The sequence below is a fragment of the Benincasa hispida genome, chromosome 4, assembly GCF_027475165.1.
Source record: "Benincasa hispida cultivar pf3 chromosome 4, pf3_genome.v1.1, whole genome shotgun sequence".
Taxonomy (NCBI): Eukaryota; Viridiplantae; Streptophyta; class Magnoliopsida; order Cucurbitales; family Cucurbitaceae; genus Benincasa; species Benincasa hispida.
In genome coordinates this window covers 38,668,236-38,687,488 of record NC_143481.1, presented here as the reverse complement: position 1 = coordinate 38,687,488, position 19,253 = coordinate 38,668,236, and positions in this window count along the sequence as shown.

The following is a 19,253-nucleotide window of genomic DNA, read 5'->3' as shown; positions in this document are numbered from 1 at the left end:
TTAAAACTAAATGTTTGAAAGGTCAAGAGCAATAAATAGAATAATTATGGATTTTCAAAGACCAGAATATAGGCACAAGTCAACCAATTGAAACTCTTTTTATATATTCATTGAAAAATTATAAATCTTTTATTTATTTTATCTGTGTATGAAATCGTTTAAATTTTCCTTGCATGCAAGGGATTGTTTTCCCACTTGGGCTGATATATAATATTTGACAAATTCGACACTAAGAATTAATAAAAATTGTTTGGATGTTATTTTTGAATAATGTCAACCAACCACGGGCACAACAATGCACTTCATATTTACTAAATTCCTTATACCCTATTGGCATTTCGTTTTTATTTTTGAATTTTTAAAATTAAATCTATTTTCTCCTTATTTGTATATTTCTGAAGTACAATGATTAAATTCCTAGCCAACTCTAAAAAAAAAAAAAAAAATTTTAAAAGTTTTTTTCCCCAAAACTTGGTTTGATTTTTAAACGGTAAAATATAGATAAAAAATGAAAAAAATTTGAAAATAATAGTAGTATCTATAGATTTAATTCTCAATAATCAAAAAAAAAAAAAAAAACAAAAGGCTTATTAAATGAGATTTTTTTAAGAAATTAATTAATAATACACAACTAACCAAGTTCAATTATTCTACATATTTCAATTGAGTTTAATAATATACTTTCTTAGTGGCCAATTATTTATGTTTTTCTTTGCTGGGAACAAGATTTGAAATCTTAAAAGCTTTTTTTTTGGGTTGAAATTACTTTAGTTATTTTTCCTATGCATATTATTAGTAAATTTATCATATTTTTGTTTGTTTTTTTAATTATTGAAATTAAAAATTTAGTGCATCATGGGTTGCTTTAATTAATTTATACTCTAGTTTCAATGTTTGATGATTAATTTCTAATGATTTTTTTTTTTAATTTAAAAAATAATATTATTAGTTAACCAATTTTATTTTTAGAGGAAGATAGTGTAAGATGGGAGAGTCGAATCTCTAACATCGAGGTTGATAATAAATATTATATCAATTGAACTATGCTCATTTTGACATAAATATTGAAATTAAATTACCTTTTCTCTTTATTTTTATTATTATTATTTTTTAATATTAGTGCATATATGATCAATTTTTCTCAATGCATGTTTACTTTATTTGTGCATTAGGGTACATTTATAGAACTATTTAAAGATATGAATGAGTAATGTCTATGCAAGTGTTGGGGAAAATGAAGAAGAAATTTAATGAAAGAAAATTTGGGTTTGGCCTTTAAGGAAGGAAAAAATGGGAATTAAATACATTTAACTTGGTATATAAAGTTTTATACGTGAGTGAAACTTCTTGCAAGTCACATAACTCTCTGTCAATTTGAAAGCTACCATTGGTAAATTTCTATCTCTATTTCTTTCAAAATTATCTATTTGTCTTCTACTTTTCAAAATGTTTGTATTAATATATTATTTTTCAAATTTTAAGATTTTTAATTTTCTCAATATATTTTCGCTAGAATTAATTAATTATCTTTGTTTTTACTTACTATTACGAGTTTTAAAATGTTGTTAATCATATAGATTATCAAATATAGGGACAAAATTAACTACCTGCCCTTTTTAAAAACTATAAAATTTTTAATATATCGTAAATGTCATATATTTGGAAAATTGTTAGAAATAATGCTCTCAACTTTCTATCTTTCAAAACTAGAACATTTTTAAAAAAGTCGTTAAACTAGCTTTTCTCTTTTTCTAATTTATCGATTGTTTTGACACTTTTGAACCTTTCTCGGTACATCTTGGAGAGATTATAGTAATTTTAAAAGATGTTATCTTTACTAAAAAATCAAAATTTGAAATATTATAGTAAAAAGTCGTTAAAAAATCAAAATTTTCTCCAAATTCGGTTATCTTTACCAAATATTATATTCAATTCTTATGTAATTTTAGGCATATTTGTGTTCCCATGATTATATGAATTTCTAAATTTCCAAACGAATTTACCAATTAGATTTTTTTTCGGATGAATGCATTTTGATTTTCTAATTTTGGGGAAGATTAAATTTTGTAAAAAGAAAAAATAGGTAATAAATAGAAAATATATAAAATCCCGGATTAATTTGTCAGAGAATTCACCGATCTCGGTGTTAATCTGTCCGAGATTTTATATATTTTCCATATTTTACATTTTTTTGAAAAATTTAATATTCCCAAAAAAATTAAAATCAAATTCAATCATATCCATCTAAAAAATTCATTTGCATAATTCGTGAACTGATTTGGAAATTAGAAATTTGGCTAAATATGTAAAAAATTATGTAAGATTTTGATATAATATTTGGTAAATATAATCGAATTAGAGATAAATTTGAAAAATATAAGATCGGGTATAGGATTTAGGAAGTTCATATAATATTTTGGAAAAATTACTAGAATCTCGATCTAATCTATGCGAGATGAACCGAAAAACGTCCAAAAGGTCCAAAACAATTGAGAAAAAGCTATTTTTTTTCAACTAAATGTCAGTGGTTAATCTCGTCCGAGATGAACCGAAATACTATTTGAACGAATTTTAAAAAGATAGTGCTAATTTTATAAGGTAAAAACTTAAAGATGTTATTTACCATTTCCCCCATATATTTCTCGGAATGTATTTTATATTCTATTTTTAAAGCTATAAAATCTTATTTGATCTTTATCACATAATATTATTATTTTAATCTCAATAAAAATAATGAAATAAACTAAAAGTTTAAATCTTATTTTAGTTCTTGAACTTTGAATGAAAATCAACTCGTATCAATCAATCGAAATGTTCTATTTTGGTCTTTAAACTTTAAAAGACTAAAAGACATTCATTTTAGTCCCTAAACTTTTAAAAAATGTTTATTTTGATCTCTATTATAAAAATTAGGTTGACTCTTCAACAAAAATAAGAAGAAACTTGTATTTTTGGATGAATGAGCTCTATATGTATTGAGTAAGATAAAGATGAAATGAATACCAACAACTAGTACGTCAAAATTTTGAACTAAAAATTTCTTTTAAATTCTCCCGCTTTGCTATCTTATTTAAAATTGAAATTCTAGATTATAGTAAACTTATTTTGTAGCCTAGTCATCCAAAAATATAAATCACCCCATCATTTTGTTAAAAAGTTAACAAAATTTTAACATATTTGGGACCAAAATAAATACTTTTTAAAAGTTTAGAGACTAAAATGAATATTTTTAAAAGTTTAGGAATCAAAATAAAACAATATTCAAAGTTTAAGAATTAAAACGAGCATTTTTAAAAGTATATTTAAAGTTCATGGATCAAAATAAAATTTAAATCTAAACTAAATGTAAACTACGATTCGGGACAACTTTGAAAATTTAAAATTATACAAAGGAAAATTAGGTTTATTTAGCAAATTTAAAAACAATTTCTCAAGTAGCCCACCTTGTAAAAGTAAGGATAACACTGTCTAAATTTGAATCTCAACATCATACCTTGTAATTATAGTAATGATGTATATAGGATTAAACTAATAGTAAATGACAACCAAAAAAAAAAAAAAGAAAAAAAAGGTTGATCAAATGAAACTTCCTTTCTCAACCTCACTTATCTGTTCTTTTGTCTCCAAAATTAGGAGAAATTATTGCACCTGTTAGTTACTCCCACTATAATTTTTTTTTCTTTAAAAATATCTCTATGTATTTCAATAATTTAAAGGTAGTAATCATAAAGTATGAGTCATATTTGATGAGTAGTTCTCCAATGTATTAGGCTGCTGGTTGAATGTTCTCCAATACACAAATCCCAATGTGTTTGATGATTAGTTTGTCAAATTACAAGAGAGAAAAAAAAAGCCCCATAAGTATGGTATGGTTATAGTGTTAAATTTTTGAGATATGTCGATATTTCATGTTTCCATAGATTCGATAGCAACATATGAAGGATGGATCGTTATTTCTATTATGTCATAAAAAAGTCTACAAAGCATTAAAATATAAACAACAAAATGTTATTAATGTAAATTACAATATAAATAATAGACATGTTAACTTGTTTAAAAATCATAAAATGTTTATTTATTAATTTAAATTAATTTTTTGAATTTTTTATTTTTATAATTTTTTCAAAAATATCTATCCAAATTGACATTTTATCAACATTTTCGAAAAATTAAGATCTCGATATTGATATTTCAAATATTTATGATATATGAAATCTTTAAAAATTAAAATTGTCAAAGTGAATTCAGTTCGGTTGACATAAATATATGTTAACGAACATCAAACAATTTTGGTAGCTTGAACCTACTATCCAATGCTCTACTGTAAAAATCAGAGTTAATATTCTAACTTGCCCATAAGATAAAAATATGATTGTTATTATATTATTAAAAAGAGATATTAAAAAAATGATCTAATTATAATGTTAATTTAAATATTAAAACGATTAATCAACTCAGTGTGCGACCATTTCTTATCCTTTTGATATCTTTTATTTATTAAGAAAAATTAATGTTTTCTTCTTTGACCACTACTGGATGTTTGACCGAATCCACATGACATCCACATATTATTTTATTTACATTTCACACTAAACTAATTCGATGAAATATTATTTTAAAAATAAAAAATAATGAAATCTTTGATAAGAAATAGAAATTGTTAATGTTTTTCTTTAAAAAAAAAAAAAAAGGGAAAACATTATTAATATATATAGTTCCCGAAAAGAAATATATATACACTTATGTTGAAGTATAGGCTTGGTCTTTTACTTCTATAATTTTATTTTAATTCACATATAAGTTTATCCAAATCATGCAAATAATCTCTAACATTAAAGATGAATAATTGTTGATCGAAAAATTGGATTGGGAGAACTTACATATGATTTGTGAATTGAACCTTTTATTAAAGTAAGTATAACTCAACCGTAATTGATATATAATATTTTATTTAAGATTAAAGGTTTAAATCCTCCAAACCTATTTATGTTCATTGTACTAAAAACAAATGTTAAAATTGTAATTGGGGTGATATGTAAAACAAAAAGAGTTGTGGAACAACTCGAGATTAATAAGTTAGATAGAAAAGAAACACTAAAAAGTGTAGCAAACCTTGAGGCCGAGTTTAAAGAAGAAGTTACCTTTATTAGAGTCATAATAATATATTTATAGGAAGGTTGACTAGGATTTCTCAGTATATAGAGTTAGTTAACACATTGGGTTGTTGGCCTATAGTGTTGCTTGTGCCTAGTCTCTCTTTTGGATCCAACATTTTCTTCCTAATTTTGCTCATCATCCTTGGCCTATTTTACTGGGTCGAGTTACATAGACTAGTTAAGAGGTTATTTGGATTCCAACTTGAAGTTGGTGGAGTGGGCTATCAAAGCTTATTCCATGTTTGAGGCTTCAAATATAATAGTGGCATTTACAACTATTTATAACATATAATGATAGTAATACTATTTGAAATCCCTCTTTATTAACAATGTTTACTATTTCCTATCGATCCTCCCACTCTCTCTTTGTTACCGTGTTTACTATTTTCTTCCTAGACTAAAATAATCTGCATTTGGCACAAACTATTATAATTCTCACATACTATAATAACCATCTCAGCGCTTCAAATACTCCCTAAGTTCTTATTCGTATTAGTGTTAAATTTTCGTTTAAATTAAATCATTCACTAAGAGTATCGAAGATGCAAGCAAAATTTTTAAAAGTATAAAAATAAAATGAGATTTCTACGTATGTAGCCTTAATTATAGGTCATATTAAACTATTGTCTTCAATACTTAATTTATTTCAGAAATAGGTCAACAAAATACAAATTTTCATTAATATTGGTGTGTGTACCATTAAGACCTCACCCATGTTTTTTATAAAATAAAAAAAATAAAGAAAAGTACCTAGGGTTTTGATTCCATCTCCCCCATGCACAACCCCAAGGCTTCGTGCTCATTGATGTTCCTTTAAAAAAAAAGGGAAAAAAATGTTAGAATCTCATTCTTTCTCCTTCTCTCTTCCCTTTCTTCCTGCTCTCTCTGTCTTTTTCTCCTTCTGGGTGGCGTGAGTTGCAGCAGATGGCGATGAGAGATGAACGGTGCGGGGGCGAGCAGATTGGGCTCAGGATGAGAAGATCCAGTTGAAGGCAGGGCGGACAGATCTGGCCGACGACGTGAGTTTTGGATGAGATGAAGATGAAGACGGGGAGAAGAAGACATGAAGATGAGGAGGGTTCTTCGACACACAAACCAAGTAATAAATGTAAATATATATATTGTAATATATAATTGTTTACTTTAATGAACGATGATGGTTTTTGTATTTAGATTTCTTGTTTTATGATATATACGCTTATATATGTATTATGTGTTGAAAGTTCATCTGTGATTTATATACTATGGTACACATTTTTGTATATTTCTGACTACTTTGAATTTATGATATATATGTGATACAAATGAAATTTATGGTATATATAGTGATTTATATTGTACTATCATATGAATACAGTTCTATTGAAACTTTCGAATGATACAACAATCTATTTGAGTACATCTATATTTCATATATTGATTAGAATATCTGCAAACATCTAATACAAAGTTCTAATGTATATCTAAAAATAACCATGAATCCTCCAAAAAAGCTAACAAATTGTCATAAAATGAGTTGTATTTGAGTACATATAAAATATACTTATTAGTATATTTCATATATTTGTTAAACATTTTCAAATTAAAAATGGAATAAATTATATAATATCAAAAATCAACATGAAAAACGAAATGAAAAATAAAATCATATTAAATGTCATTTTCTCTTTCCAAATGAAAATGAAAAAAAATTATATTATATATTATTTCTCTCTCCAATTGAAAATGAGAAAAAAAATCACATTATTATGTATTTTCTCTCTATTTGAAACTCTTTGCTATAAAGCGTAAATATTTTTAAATATTTTTTTATATGGAAAAAGGCCAAAAAGAAACATATTCTATTTGTTTTTAAACTTGGTTTGATTTTTAACTTCTAAAAATTTAAAATTTTACAAAGGAAAATTAGGTTTATTTAGAAACTTTTTAATTAATAAAATCAAATGATTATTAAGAGAGACCTAAATTTTGTTTACTATTTTTATAATCTAATCCACCAATTCTATTGCATGTGACAAATAATTTTTATCATTAGATAAAGCAAAAAAAAAAAAAAAAACATATTAACTAAGTATTTTGAAAGTAACCATTATATTGTAATGACTACCTTGAATAATATTTTTCTAAAAAAAATTCATATTGATTTTAAAATAGAAAAGAAGTCAAGGATATACTACAATATATAACATATAGTGAAACTCGATTTAATAAAAAAAAATGTGATTAAAAAATCGTCCAAATATTCATCACAAATTTTGACGTGACAAATATTTCTTCCAATATATATCTTTAAATTTTTAATTAAAGAAGATGCATGAAGACGGTCCAATATTACTCTTAAAAATATAGTATTTAACAAAAAGGGCATTTAACATATAATTGAAATCTTGTTTGAGAAGATTAAATCAAAACGATTTAATTAGCAAAGTTTAGGATATGAACTAGAAAGTCTCAACCAATGGAGTATAAGATTTGTCTGTAACTTAAAAGAACATGAATCCACGATTTTCCTCTTCAAATCCCTTTAAAAATCTCTTTCTTTACAAAACAAAAGTGCAAAAATTCGATACGCCTAGTCCCTAATTGTCTCAGATAAAACACAATAACAAAGTTTTTTCAGATACATTGCATAAAAGAACAACATTATTAGAGAAATGGGCATCAAACTTTAGAAGCAAAGAAGCACCCACTTAAAGTTTAATGCATTTATTAGGTTTATATTCTTTTCTCCTACCTAAAAAAAATGAATACATGAAATTTATGGACTTCCTTCGATCTGGATTCCATTATATTAGTTTTTCTTAATCTTACATTAAAAAATTAAAGAAATTTTTGTGAGTGTCTAAACAAAATGTCATCTTGAACCAAATAATTAAAAATTTTAAGACCATAAAAAACATAAAAGATCAAACTAAATTGAAAATAATATACCTTTAATATTTTGTTTGAATTGTTTTTAAATATAAAAAAATGAGTTAATTTATTTATAAATATAGTAAAATGTCATTGTCTATCACTATATTTGAAAATATTTTCCACTTTAAAATAATTACCCTATTTTTTTTATTGTACATATACCAATCTTGAGTATAGCATGATTAGGCTTATATTCTTCTTTTAGTTATTATTTTTTTTTTTAATATTCGTTCAGTAACTTATCTCACTTATCAAATAGAGCATAACTCAATTGACATTTGAGTGTGCTAGAGACCATAAGGTTCGTGGTTTGAATTTTCCTATCCCCATTGTACTTAAAAAAATAGATAAAAAATAACTCATCTCATTTCTTCTACTTTCTACTTAGCTCTAAATCTTAGAAAAAATCAACTAACATGGTTAAATAAATAGATGCACTAATTCATTGCTACACTTAAAAAAAAAAAAAAAAAAGAGAGTAGGATGTATTTAATGGTAATGACATGAATAGCTTGTGAGATTTGACAAAATTATAGGAATTAATTAGATGGAAGGTTTTAGAATTTATAGGAAAACTCATGGGAAAAAAAGTTAAAATTAAACTTCACAACCTTGGGTTGATTCATTTAATAGAATGGTTTAGATCAAGTCAAAAGGGGGTCTCTCTCAGCAATCCTTTTGTCAAAAAAAGGTTTCTGAAGTTATGAATTTTATTTTATTATTTGATTTAATTATTTTTACATGGAAAACAATCCTAGGAGTATTCAAATAACTCGACAACTCGAGCAATCCGGACTATCCAATCCAAAATATAAGGGCTGGGTTGGGTTAAACTTCTTCTATTTTTGTTGGGTCGGGTTGGATTGTGGGTTAAAAAAATTGGGTTGACACAACCCAACCCGAATTATATATATATAAATAAAATATACTATATGTATATCTTTTTTTGTTTAAAATTTGATTACTTTGTATTGATTAATTTGTGAATTTTAAATACTTTTCTATTAAAATTGTTATGATATTTGTCTCTATTTGAAATTTACAATAAATATCTTAGATATTTGGTATTTAGCATTTGAATTTTATGAGATTTTAGTTATTAGCGATGTGTTGTATATAAATTTACATATTTTTAATTAAAAAGAAAAAAAACAAGTTATAACCCGACAATCCAATCCAATCCAACCCAACCCGAATTTTAAGGGTTGGATTGGATTGGATTAGAGATTTTATTTGGGTTCTTTGGGTTGTCAACTCAACCGATCCGAATTTTCGGGTTGGTCCAAAAATCACCCTCAACCAACCTATGTACACCCTACAATCTATTATCAAATAATTTCCTTGTTGTTTCTGCATGGAAATCCAGCTGTTACGTCTGTAGCCATCTAAATTTGCCCGTCTATTAATTTGATCTCACCAATTTTGTTAGGTTTTCCCTTTTTCCAGCACCAAAATTTGGAAGATTCTTCATTGCTGCTTAATTATTCTCTGTGTTAGATTAAAGTTTAAATTAGTCTATAAGGTGGCTTAAAAATTTCCACACCAAAAATAATTTAGTGAGAAAGACAGTACTCTTTAATTTCCTTGATTATGATTTGTGGGGTAAGATATTGGTTTTCATCTCCTTCCATTCATTGTATTCGTCAAATTATTATATACTTTTGTTTTATTATTATTATTTGGCTTATTATAAAGATGGTTAAAATACTTTTTGGTTACTATATTTTTAGTATTTATTGGTTTTTAAAAAGAAATTGACATTTTTTTATTAGAGGACACTTGCAATGTGTGTAGTTAAAAATCTTCATGACATAAAATTTTAAATAAATATATTTTTAATTAATTTTAAATTATAAATATTTGACATGAAATTTAAATGTAACGAAAAAAATAAGATAATGACTAAAACTATATATATTTTTTAGTTGACCAATTTATAATGAATATGAAATGCATCGGATGTAATTAACAATATTGGAAACATAATTTCATGGAATGAATTATAAATGGTTAGACAAACATAATTTTTTTTGGGCAAATATTGGTTATGAAGTTTAAAAGAAATTAAAGGGAAAAAATGAAGTAAATATTTTCATGTGTAATTTTAAAAGGGCTTGAGTAAAAAGATTATTAAAAACTTTAATAATGATTTGTATCTGTATTTGTTAATTTTACTAATTTTTATTAAAGAAAAAAAGGAATGAAAAAAAGGAATATTAAAAAAATAGGATCTTTAAAGAAAAAAGAAAAAAAAAACGTAGAAGCGGGGTAAAAAAAAAAAAAAGAGAAGAATATCTGGACAAATTAATAAAGGAATAATTGGAAAATCTAACGACAAAAAGGAGATATTATAAAATTAAATGGATAAAAAAGAAAAACCATGAAAAGTACATACAAGACACAAAGCAGAGATGTGATCTGTGAGAGAAAAATAGGCATTTAAAAAATGATTAGGGTAAAATGGGAAACCTAAAGATTTTCCACTTTTTGTGCTTTTAAGATTTTGAAAACATATTGACAATGTTATATTTCTTACATGAAAAATATTATTGTTATTTAATCGATTTTCATAAAATGTAAATATTGATGGATTAAATTTATGATTTATTGGAACTATAAATATTAACCTTGCACATTTAAAAGTATGTAAACTAAAATTAAACAAATTTTAAAATATATAGACAAAAATGGTATTTTAACATTTACAGATGTTTTTGATTGGGGTGAAAGACTCAAAATTTTGAGTTACAATAAAATTTTAGTAGAAAAAAATATTACAATACTTTAAAAGTATTAGATATAACAACATGAGCGTAGTTCAATTCATCCAAATATGTACCATCTATCCTCAAGTCAATGGACAAAATTCATATATGCATGAAACATATATTTTTTAAACTAAAAAGTCTAAAGAATTTAAAGATGGTACTTATTTCCAGGAAAGGAAGAAAAAAATGAATGAACCACACATTCAATAATATAAATGATAATTAATCACATTAAGCTTAGGGATTCATTAGGACATCTAAATCCAACCAGCCAAGCCCAATTAATTCTTTTTCTATTCTTTAGGTCATTAAGGGAAAATGCACTTTTTGTTGAATTTAGTATCGTCACTCTTGTAGATGTCATAGTTTAGAATTTGTAAATACAAATTATTTATTTAATAAAATAAGAAGTATTTTATTTGACATCTAGATTACATCAACTCAATTTAATAAACTAAGATCTAAGGTTGTTTAATGTTGCTTGAACAGTATGTAGTAGACATACAAGTGGATAATATTCAAGTAATAACCTAAAATGTCTGCAATACATGGATAAAGTTGGGTGCCTTATCCTGTGGTGACACTGTGGATATGACCTACTTTGTAACTGTTAAATGAGTTGTAAGTGTTATAAACAATATGATCCATATTATTCATGTAGAGACATGTGAGTTGGGGTATCATGTATAAATAGTTTATATAAGACCAGACCGCGAAATGATTAATTTCTCTTTATAATGCTGTTACTTAAAGAGACTAACATTTCCATTAGGATGATCATAGGTGACTTTACTTTAATCTTGAGTGAGTTGTAAACTACTGTCTATGAGGGCAATTATTTGATTTGTATGGGTGGCCAGTTTTGCCGACTCAATACCATTTTGGGATTTGTTCGAGTAAGGAGCTGGGAACACAACTACACAAGATGAAATTCACTCATTCTCGTCGTGAGGGAAAGTAGACGAATTTCTCCTTTAGTAGCTGATTGCGGGTCTTGGATAATGAGGCCTTGCTCTCTCATTGGCCCGAGAGGGTTAAGTTTATAGTTGGACTATAAACTATTTGTTCATTAGAGGAGTCAATGGAACTTAAAAGGTTAGAAGTAACTACAAGGGTAAAACGGTAATTTGACCCAATTGTAGTTATGAACAATTTGTGAAGGGTCAACTTGTTGATTGGTTATATCCATGAATACGGAAATATATCTACAGTACAAAGAGTGCAGTTGTTGATCTTTAGTGGAGTGATCGACAGTTAATGAATATTGATTAATCTGATTAAAGAGTTTAATTGATTTATCTCGTATCATTGGAGTTTTTGATTAATGGTGTTGACATTCAACATGCGGAATTAATCAAGATCTTACGTACTCGAACAACTTCAATTTTAGGCAATAAGCATGCAAGGTCATTTCAAAATAAAACGGTTTCAAGAAACCAACTATTGAAGAATTCTTCAAATTGCTCCAAATCCAACTGAATTCTCTCGTTTGTAGACTATCACAAGTGTCTTTCTTACTATCTTCTGGCCTAAGATTAGAAGGTAAAATCCAAAATGAGAGTGAATTAGGAACAACACAATCTTGGAATCAAGAACATGGGAGAGAACCTTTCTCTATCAAAGTCAGATTGCAACCTTTCTCTATCAAAGTCAGATTGCATCAACTGAATCTCAGAAATTTCAATTTCTTTTTATGGAAAACAACATGCCAATTTAATTTCATGGGTAATTGCCACCAAGATTACATGCAACAAGTGGAATGTGAGGTGGTTTCAAAGTGGATCAGGTGGGAAAATCCCACTTTATAATTTTCAACTTTAATTTGATTTTCAAAAAAAACATATTAAAATTGAAAAATAAACTTTGAATTTCGAACATTCAAAAATTCAAAATTTAAATTTAAATAAAATTAATTCAAATAATTAATTTTAAATAAAATTAAAATTAATTAAACAATTTAATTATTTAAATTTAATATCAAATATTAAATTAATAAACCACCAATTCAAAACATGAATCCCTATTCATGTATTTTTAATATTTAAATCATATCTAAATATTTTTCATTTCTCCAATTTTGTTTAATTCAAAAATTAAACATTTAATTATATCATATATAATTAATAATTCCCTAAACCGAATTCGAACAATTTCAAACTCTCTCATCACACTATTCTAAGGTTTAATTCATAATTTAATTAAAAGAGTTTGATTAATTATTCACGGAGCTTCAAGCTACAGGTCCATGAGGACCCATTTGTATCTCAACGAGAGTAATGAGAATCAATTTTTGAATTAGTTTGAATTGTTCAAATTAATTGAGGGAATTAATTATATGTGATATAATTAATTTAATCTAATTATATATAAATTGCTATAATGTATTTGATACATTATAATATAAAGTTTATTTGAGAAGAAATAAATATTTGAATATTATTCAAATATTAATTATATGAATTTGATTGATATAATTTAATCTAATATAAATGAGATGTATATTAGATGTCATTGGTGAGAGAATATAAACTATAGGTTATATTGTATTTGATACAATATAGAAACTATAGGTTATGTGTTATATTTGATATATTTGATATAACATATAGTTTAATATATATATATATTATATGATAAGGTAGTTATCATATAATTAAATATAATATAAATGAGATTTAATTTAATTTATTTTAAATATAAATTACCTAAGTATGTTTTACATGCAATAAATGGTTTTAATTTATTTCATTTTTTTTATAATTGTTATAACAAAATGAAATTAAAAATTAAAATCAATAATTAAGAGTTGCATGCAAACCTTAAGTTAAAATCATCTTCTAAAATTGTTTTAAAACATGATTAAGTTAGACCTAAGATCACATTTCTAATGAGATTAGAAATATAGATTTAATCTTTTAATCGGTTTAATAGGATTAAATTGATTCTTAATAAAAGATTAACTATGTAACAAATGTATCTATAAGGGACCTTTTATCTAAGGCGAGTTCTGTCTAAGCTGAGGTGTTTAAGTTAACAGAAACGTAACACCCCTACCTGGGAATTTACCTGGAAAGGTCAATTAAATAGATTTGTCACAAGCATGCAAGTTTTATTAAAGTTTGTTCAAGAGTTTAATGAATTTTAATCAAAATTATTTAATTATCCAAAGGAAAGTGTTGTTTTTGGGGAAATTAAATCCTAGAACCCAATAGGAACTAATCAGACTCTCCCAAGAAATTTGACCATCAGGCTATTGGCGTTTTATCTGTATCTTTATGACCAAGACCTAGAAATCACTTAGATAAAACCAGTAGTCGGATTTCCCTAAGTTAATTAACCTTAGATAAAACGCTCAATGGGAGGAAAATCTGGTATATGATTATTCATTTCACCCTCTTCACGTTTCTCCTTAATGTTCACACCTTAAGGTCTATACTCAGTCTCGAGGCACCATGGGTGTCCCCCTACGAGTGGCATTTGTATAGATCAATATCAAGGGAGAGAGTGTTTATAGTAATTGGGAACAGAACGTGTGACAACACATCCATCGGTCTCTCTCATTATTTTGAAGTAAAGTTTCATGCATGGCCTCATGGCACCGTGGGTGTACCATCAAATGAAATGTGAATAACCCGTCCTGCTCTCTTTGAAACAAGGGACGCTTCTGATTCTGTCGGTGCTTGAAACAATTTAGTCTTCTCCATATTACTATATCTCTAGAGTCAATAATTTTATATGAGAAATTACTGAACTCAATCACTTGCTGCCGTTACTCTTCAGTTTTCTGTTGAGGTCTATCTTGTGGAGGTACTCAACTTGGATCAGTGATCGATTTCTAGGTTTCGTCGTAAACCTAATTGGTTACTTCCAATTACGTAAATCAATAGTTCAAACCGCACTCAAAGGTAGGGCATTTCCCATTTTTATAGGAACTTCTGTACCAGAAACAATGGTATCTCTAATTATAGCCCCTCTGGGATGTAAAATATATCTTTTCTCACCATCCCCATAGTGTATGAGACAAATGTATGCATTTCGACTTGTTAGGAATCGTGTCTTAAATCTCTTAGTAATCTTGTAGTTTGTAAACTCTGTATAAACATATTGTTGTTAATAAAACAAGTGTTATTTTATAAGCATATACTCAATCCAATAAACTAAGATCCAATATTATTTTATGTAATTTAAATAGGTATGTAGAGACATACAAGTGGATCTTGTTTCAATAATAACCTAAATGGTTTGTAGTAGATAGATAAGGTTGTGTACCTTATCTTGGTGATACTATGGATATGGCCCGCTTTGTAGGTGTTACAAATGTTGTAAAGTGCTACAAATGATCTGATCCTGATCATTCATGTGGAGACATGTGAGCCAGGGTATCCTACACAAAGAGTTTATATAAGACTAGACCACGAAATGATTAGTCTATTTATATAACGCGGTTAATAATAGAGACTTACATTTCACTAGGATGACCATAGGTATCATGACCTGAATCCTGAGTAAGTTGTGAACTCCTACTTTGAAGGCGGTCCTTTGATTTGTATGAGTGAGAATGGCCAGGTTGCCAACTCAACAAGCCTACCATTTTGGGGATTCGTCTGACTGGAGAGTTGGGAACATGGCTACACAAGACGAAATTCACTTTTTTCCTGATGCAGGGGCAAGTAGATAAATTGCTCCCTTAAGGGCTAATTTTGGGTCTTGAACATAGCGGCCACACCCTCTCCTGGCCCGAGAGGGACTTGGTCATAGTGGGATTGACTTATTGTTCATTAGAGGAATCAGTGGTACTTAAGAAGTTAGATGTAACTATAGGGGTAAAATAATATTTTGGCCTAGCTGTACTTACAAGCAATTTGCAAAGGGTCATCGCATAGTTCATTGGTTATATCCAGTGGATATAAAAATATATCTGTAGTGCAAAGTGTGCAACTGTCGGTTTTTAGTGGAGTGTCTGACAGTTAGGGGATGGTGAATAATGTAATTAAAGAGTTTAATAATTATTCATGTATCGTTTGAGCTTCAAGCTACAGGTCCATGAGGTCCTCTTAGTAGCTCAAAAGGATTTAGTTGAGAATTTATTTTTGGATTAATTTGAATTGTTCAAATTAATAGAGGGATTTAATTATATATGATATAATTAAATTATTTCAATTATATGTGATATAGTTGTTGTAATGTATTTGATACATTATAGCTTAATGGGAGGAAATAAATATTTGAATGAGATTCAAATATATTTTCTATGAATTGGATTCATAGTTATTAAATTTTATATAAATATGATTTATATTAAATGCCATATAATAGAGAAAAAAAACTATAGTTTATATTGTATGTGATATAATATTAAAACTATATATTATATGTTATATTTGATATAACATATAATTTAATATCAATATAATATGATAAGTTAGTTATCATATTTATTTATATTATATTATTATTCCCTATCTTTTCTCTCCACCCACTTTGGTAGAGTTGGTTATCTTTTATGGCAAGAGGAATAAAAGAAATATAGTTTTTTCTTCTTCCTCTACGTTTTGAACGTTGTTGTTGAACGATCAAGAGTTTTACAGAAGAGTTCTATATCTTTGTCTTGTACGAAGAAAGTTCTCAATCTTCTTCCTTCTCCACCTTATGCCTTTTCCCTCCTAACTAAAATAGTTAGAGCCTACCACTCCTAGTTTCTCACCCTGAGAATACCAAAGTAACATTGTGGTAGTATCCAGGTCTTGGTTCGAGATCTATCTTAAAGAAGGTCTTCAAGTTGTTCGTGACTGTTCGAGGGAAATGTGAAGAAAGGTTCTTCAAAGGTAAGGTTTCTTGAAACCTATTTTCGTGTAAAAATATGTTGTAATTTAATTCAAATGCATATCTATTTGTATGTTTACTATAAATTTTGTATTCGATAATTAATGGAATTTGGTCGATCTACTTCCGCTCAAGGTTCTCCTCATATGAGTTCCTTCAATTGGTATCCGAGACAGGTTGTTGGTTTTTGATTCCAAATTCCATTCTTGTATTGAAACGTTTACAGTATTGGTGGATCTTATAACTGCATTCTGTTTATGTGATAAATGTTTGTGGATGGCTTTTTTGATGGATATTTTGGGATAGAAATCTTAGTTTAGGGCTTTCTTTAAATTTACAAAGTTGGTTTGTAAAGGGCCTTTGCGTTTTTGGGCATTATTATTGCAATCGAGTCTGTAAATTTGTTAGTTTTAAGTCGCTCGTAGTGTTTCAAAGGCTTCAAAGAAGGGTTGCGGTTCGTAGTTTCGATGGAGAAGGTGAAAGAAAGGTTCCGGATCGTGTAGCTAGAGCTAAATGATCGGGTAGCTTTTGTTATGCGATCGTGTAGAATTTGCTACACGATTGACTGACCAAAGGGGGTGAAAGGATGGATCACATGCCGATTTGTGATCAAACAAAACTATACTTGAAGAATGGGATACAGATTGACCAGTCGTGTAACATTTGCTAAATGACCACATAGCTAATGCTATGCGATCATGTAGAGTTTGCTACATGATCGTGTGGCGTTATCTACAAGATCACATAGTCGCTCGCTTGCTGAATGATCGCTTGGTATTGGATACTCGACGTATGCTTGTGTGCTACATGATCACGTAGACTATCATGCTTATCGCATAATGTTGCATACTCGATGCATGCTCTCATGCTGCACGATCGTGTAGACTATCATGCTCATCACATAGTCATTAGCTACGCGATCGCATAGTGTTGCATACTTGACGCATAGCTGCTCGATGGATGGTGCGTTTGCTACACGATCAACTGCAAGGTGTTCTTTGAGGGGCAGTTCGGGTCGAGCAATTCAAAACCCGGTTCACCTGTTCCGAACCGGTTGACTCAAATTTTATAATAGTTAGTTTTTTTTTATTTTTTATTTTTGTTTAGAGAGCTTCTATCCTTATCCACCAATTTTTGGTATAAATATACATTTGATGTATTTTTTATTATATGTCATAATATATGCCATATAGTTTTAAAACCCACCAAGCATTTATTTTCATACATCATTTTATATTATAAGTGTTATAATATATGAATAAGCATGTTTTAAATTATAAAAAGCATGCTCATACATCATATAATATAAGAGTTATAGTATATGTATGCATGCATTATAGCATATCCATGCATCATTTATATTATAAGTGTTATAATATAAGGTTGAATGGTTGTATGGAATGTATGCTATAGCATGGTTCATTACTTGGTTATATAATTGTTATATATTAGTAATGAATGATATTGCATGAAGCATGACATTACCTTAGGTTAAATTATAAATGTTATAATTAACTAATGTATGTTTATCATACAATGGTAGGTTTTAATTTGTTTTATTTACTTTATAAGAGTTATAAATAAATGAAATTAGAAATTAAAATCAATAACCAAGAGTTGCAAACTTAAGTAAAATCATTTTTTAAAAATAGTTTTAAAATATGATTGATATAGACCTAAGTTCACTAATTTCTAATGAGATTAGTGAAGGATCTCATATCTACGAGTTCCATGAGCGCGTTCGGATCGCTTGGATCTTACCGTGATCGAAAAACAACATTATACAAATAAACTCTAATTAACGGCATGCTATGAACAACAAAAACACAAGGGAAAAAATGCCATACCAGTTGAAGACGTTCTTCACACTTAGGAACTCCAACGTAATGGAAAACCGAAACACGATCTACCAACGCCCGCTTTCTTTTCTCTTCGGGCGATTGAACGACGGGGTAAAAATGAAAACACTTGTCATTTTTATTTCATCGGTTACAATAACCGACTCATTCCCTCTAAGCCACCTCGAAATGCGATTTTTAGGGTTAATTATCATCTAATTAACCAATTAAAATATTAATAAATATAATCATATTATATTTTTATCCTATAGTTTGATATCACATATCTACTATAGTATTTTCTCCTCTACTTGATATAAATCATATTTATATCTAATTTCCTCCAAAATAATGTATCTCATACATTTAGCCAATTATATCATATATAATTAACCAGTCCAATTATATCATATATAATCGAACTTCCTCTTGTCAATTTGAACATTTCAAATTAACCCAAATACTAGTTCTCGACTTTATCTAAGCTACCCAAGGGATCTAATTGACCTGTGGCTCGAAGCTCTAACGGTCCGTGAATAGCTGACTAAACTCTTTAGCCATGGGATCCACCATCCGTTAACTGTCAGGCATTCCACTAAAGACCAATAGCTGAACTCTTCTTACCACGGATATATTTATTTGTCCATCGAATATAACCAATCATGAGTACGATGACCCTTCACAGATGTTCGTAAGTACAGCTGAGCCAAATTACCGTTACGCCCCTGTAGTTACATCTCACTTCTTAAGTA